Source organism: Erythranthe guttata, chromosome 11 (assembly GCF_056151865.1).
Source record: "Erythranthe guttata isolate IM_541 chromosome 11, IM_541, whole genome shotgun sequence".
NCBI classification, from domain to species: Eukaryota; Viridiplantae; Streptophyta; class Magnoliopsida; order Lamiales; family Phrymaceae; genus Erythranthe; species Erythranthe guttata.
The window spans coordinates 7,850,513-7,856,036 of NC_142543.1; the positions used below are offsets into that span (position 1 = coordinate 7,850,513).

The 5,524-nt window shown below is 29.5% G+C and overlaps 1 long non-coding RNA gene across 1 annotated transcript; it reads right to left on the bottom strand.

Moving 5' to 3' along the window:
• Positions 1–3,809: 3,809 nt before the first annotated feature.
• LOC148766914 (uncharacterized) lies at positions 3,810–5,524 on the bottom strand. The gene is made up of 2 exons (XR_016034466.1): positions 5,087–5,524; positions 3,810–4,046 (listed from the first exon to the last, which is right to left on the bottom strand). It is a non-coding gene; the product is annotated as an uncharacterized LOC148766914 (long non-coding RNA).

Consider the following 5,524-nt stretch of genomic DNA (forward strand, 5'->3'; position numbering starts at 1 on the left):
GGAATTAAATCGGATCGGAAATCGGAAATTCTAAATTTATTTTATATAATTCCAATTCCAATCCAAAGAAATCGGAAAAATTTGGAAATCGGAATGTCGGAAGTCGGAATGAAAAAAGTTGTTCCAAAATCGGAATTTTTCGGATCGGAACCGACGGAAATTGGAAAATCCGTTCCAACTTGCACCCCTAGTCCCTGGTGATAAAACTTATCACAACTAAATGACCGTTCAACTAAATTTTTGTTTCACATCCTTCATCAGTTTCATTCCAAAAATGCTCTCCACACACAAAATATGAAATATGCACTAAGTAATATTTAAACTGCGTTTAACATTTTTTATTCTGCATTTAACATTTTCACTTTTGCATCTAACATTATTTTTATTATCTTTTTTTTTACCTAGAACATGTTACTCTTTTTTAATTCTTTCGTATTTTTTCACTATTATAGAAATCATTTTTTTCATTTTTTTTTAGTCATCTATAGACACCCATAGGAAACTGTAGTAATCCGTAGTCATCCACATACATCTTTGATCGCATATTCTTAAAATGCTAGCTCCTCCTTTGAACACTAGCCGTCAGACACACATAGTAACTTATAGACAGTTGTGGACATCATATCGAAAAATCTTGGATTCGCGCCACCAAATCCTAGATCCACCCTCCAAACCATAGATCCGTGACGCCAAGGCCACCCACCCCATCCACGCCACTAAGGATACCACCCACGCCACCATCGCCTACCCCTAGCATCACCGCACCACCAACACCATCCTCGAACCCCGAGCCCCACCGTTGGGCCAGCATCATCCTCCATGGCCCAGTGCCTCACCACCACAACGCCTCCTTCCGTAGCCGTCACATTCTTACCTTCATAACTGTCTTCGCCATGGCGCCGCCTCCACAGTCGTGGTCGTCGTGATAACCACAACCTTTCTCAATCATGGAGTGGTGGCGAGAGAGAGAGTGATGGATCGAGAGAGAGAGCCAGAGAGAGCGAGACAGAGAGAGAAGAAGAAGAATAGATCTGATGGAGGAACGCAAAATATGTAATTAATAAGATTTATGATAAAAGGACAAGATAGGGATTAAATTATTTTTATGAATGTGAGTCATATATTATTTTAAACTAAGGATTTAATTAAAAAAATAGATTTAAACTTATCATTTAGTTAAAATAATGTATTGTTTGAGGGCCTCATGACAGATTACCCCTAATTTAATCATCAATATCCTATTATGTTATCCTAAAAAAGCTCGATTCCTTTTCACAATAATTTTGATATAATATCCTAAAGTGGTGGTTCAATATTGATGTTAAGAGTATTTATCCCTCTCCATCGTTAAGGTGATACATAGCATAGGTATCAAAAAATATTATTTTACTATAGGTAATAAAAACTCATTCTTTTAATAATTAGTATTAGTATTATGATTAGTATTAAGAATAAGATTAATATTAGTATTATGATTAGTATTAGTACTAATATTAGGATTACTATTACTATTAGTACTAGTACTAGTATTAGTATTAGTATTAGTATTAGTATTAGTATTAGTATTAGTATTAGTATTAGTATTAGTATTAGTATTAGTATTAGTATTAGTATTAGAGGTGGCATAAAGACATTCATCAAGCCTGAATGGGAGACTAATATTACTTGCAATATTGTCTACAAGGAAGTTTTTCACGGAATATGAATCTACATCATAAAAATTGTATGTTGTGATTCAAATACACATTTGTTTTTTTTTTTATTTATATGCATAATTATTTTGTTGTGTTAAGTTTATTGGCACTTTATGCTATTAGTATTAGTATTAGCATTAGTATTAGTATTAGTATTAGTATTAGTATTAGTATTAGTATTAGTATTAGTATTAGTATTAGTATTAGTATTAGTATTAGTATTAGTATTAGTATTAGAGGTGGCATAAAAACATTCATCAAGCCAGAATAGGCAACTAATATTATTTGCAATGTTGTCTACAAGGAAGATTTTCACAGAATATGAATGTACATCGTAAATATTATATGTTGTGATTCAAATACATATTTGTTGTTTGTATTATTTATATGTATAATTATTTTGTTGTTAAGTTTATTTGAACTTTATGCTAATTGTATTGTTCACTCCACTGATTTTTTTTTTTTTGTTTTAAATCAAGGTAATTTGGTATAAGTTATAATATATTTATTTGTTCCACTATTAGGTGATTTGTATTTTAGTAATGTGTATCACTGATTGCATTTGAACAATGAAAAATGTGCATGTTACACGCAAGGTATTATATGAGTTATAGACAATGTCAATGTTGTGCCGTAAAATACTACTTTGATAATTAGGTTTCCTGTTAAAGATCCGAGTGTATTGGACGAGATGGTTGTACCATTTGTGTCAGATATTGTATCTTATTTTTGTATCACATTTTGTGTATTTTATATTTTCTTTTATCATTTATCTTGGTACTTTAATAAAATGGAATTGATATTATTTTTAATTTTCTTAGATTATACCATATTATATATCAATTATTCAAAGTTTTCATTTGATTATTTTATCTAAAGTATATTTTTAATTTTTATATTAGCACATGCATCACATTAGCATCCTCTTTTCATTCATAAAAGTATTTGACTTACATCATCGACATGTTTTCGTCATTAAAAAATTTAACTTAGAATTGATTGCCATGCATCGCACGGGTGAGTTACTAGTAAATATCACAAACTGAAATTTTTTAAAATATAAAAATAAAACCAAAACTAAAAGAACATAGTATTTTAAAAAAATAATTATCTAACTTATTAAAAAATTGTATAAAACTTCGAATGGAGTTATTAAAATGGAAGTAAGACTAAATAAAGTAGAATTGTAATTCGATTTTTCTTTTCAAACCAATGAAAAAAATAATAATAAAACAATATTGAAATAAAATTGTATTAAAATGATAATTATTGTAATATATATCTATTCCTTATGGACTAAGTTTTGCATGCTACGTGTCTCTCTATTGTAAGACTAGCATGGCAGTGATATTTGTAAATCATGTATAAATAGTCCCATATACTAAATGAAAATAATTACTTTTGTTTGCAAAATCTTTTGACCTTCAACATTTTCCTACTTACTCTCATTCAAATACTTATTCTCATCTGGCAGCAAGGCATCTATTATAATTATATATTTTATCTTAGGGCCCATTTGATATACACCCCTCATATGGAACTTATATAGGACTAGGTCCACCCCTAAAATTCTTTCTTTGATATAACCCCCTGGAGAGGTAAAAGTACCATTGGGCCCTTATGTTCAATTTCCACCCAACTGCATCAGCACTTTCGCCCCTACATTCAGTATAATGTTGAACTGCATTTAGCATTTTAGGCCTGCATTTATCATTTTTATAGATTATTTTAATAAAAATATAAATTCTTATTTTATTATTATTTTTTATATATATTGTATTTTGTATTTTTTATTTTTTTTATTTTTTTTATTTTTAATTTTTTTTAAGTTTTTTAATTTTTTTTAATTTTTTTAATTTTTTTAATTTTTTTAATTTTTTAATTTTTTAATTTTTTTAATTTTTTTAATTTTTTAATTTTTAATTTTTTAATTTTTTAAATTTTTTTTGGATAATTTACTGTACTGAATTGACTATATATGACTACAGTATACCACAGTCATGTATAGTTATATGTAATTATGTACTGCCTTGTTACCCCAAAATTAATCTACACCAACAACAAAATTCACAATTTAATCTTGATATTATAAATCAACTAACGTAAAAAAAATGAAAAAAACACAATCACATGCATATAATCTTTAAAACATGAACACGCATTACTATACATTAAAAAACACATAACATACATATAAATATATGTTACTACACGTGACTATAGTTATATACAATTATCTATAGTTATATAAGTGGCATAAGTCTGGAGTACTGTAGCATAAATCCAACTTCACAAAGGCACTTCATCGAATTTTATTCTCTGCATGTCATAAAACTATAATAAAAGCAAAACCTGCGACAAAAAAATACGAGTTAAATAGCAAAATAGAACATGCGAGTTAGATTACATGAAAAATACAAAAAAAAACATGATTTTTTTGTTGATAAATTTACTGAACTAAAATTGACTACAAATGACTATATTATACTAAGCTACAAGTCCTATATATAGTCATGCATAGTTACATGTAGTCATGACTATACATGACTACATGTGACTGACTATATATGACTGTATATGACTAAAAATATAACTGTATATTCACCCGACTCAAATCACCCATGTAAGTAACCATTACTGGTTAAATTTCTATTACAGACAAACAAAGCTCTCACACATTAGGCATTTCAAATCATCTTCAAATAAATACAAAAAAAAATACATATGATTTATAATAAAAAAATCAAATTACATGAAAAATACAAAAAAACATGATTGTTTTTGTAGATAAATTTACTGAACTAAAATCGACTACAAATGACTATATTATACTACAAGTCCTATATATAGTCATGTATAGTTACATGTAGTCATGACTATACATGACTACATGTGACTGACTATATATGACTGTATATGACTAAATATAACTGTATATTCACCTGACTCAAATCACCCATGTAAGTAACCATTACTGGTTAAATTTTCATTACAGGCAAACAAAGCTCTCGCACTTTAGGCATTTTGAATCATCTTCAAATAAATACAAAAAATAAATTACATATGATTTATAATAAAAAATCAAATTAATCCAAAGAAAAATATTTTAATATTAATTGTTCACAGATCTTAAAAAATATACTAGATCTGTTTTTTTTTTAAATAAATGCAGTAAATATATACAAATTGAACACCACCAATTCCAGATCTGAAATTCACCATTAGATCTGACACAATTTAAAATTTTCGAATTCATTAGGTTTCATAAAAAAAACAATAAAATAAGGTGAAATAGTGATAAGAATTCAGATCTTCAAAAAATAAATTAAAAATAGATTGGCATTCATAAATTAAAAAAATAACTTAAAAAAGTGAAGTGAATGGTTTAGTACCGAGTTCAAGGCGGTGGGAGGAGCAACGACGGCCGGCACAAGGCCGTGGCGGAGCAGCGGTACAAGAGGGTGCGCGGAGCAGTGGAACAGCCGGTGTGGAGCAGCGGAACACGGCGGAGCAGCGGAGCACGGCGGAGCAACAGAGCACCACGGATCGATGACGTCATCTGGTAGATCGCTGATTATGTCTTCTTCTTTGTTGTTTGTTGTTATCGGAGCGTTGGTTGAAAGCTTTTTCTTCTTGGCGGATCTAGTTTCTTTTTTGTGTGTGTTTGTGTGTGTGTTCTTCTGCTTTTTCCTCTTGGCAGATCTGGTTTCTTTTTTGTGTGTGTTTGTGTGTGTTTTTCTTCTTCTATATGTTCTTGGGAGTGATGAGAGAGAGATGTAGAGAGAGAAAAAGATTGATGTGAGATTTGGCAGTGTGGAGTTGTGCTGCGT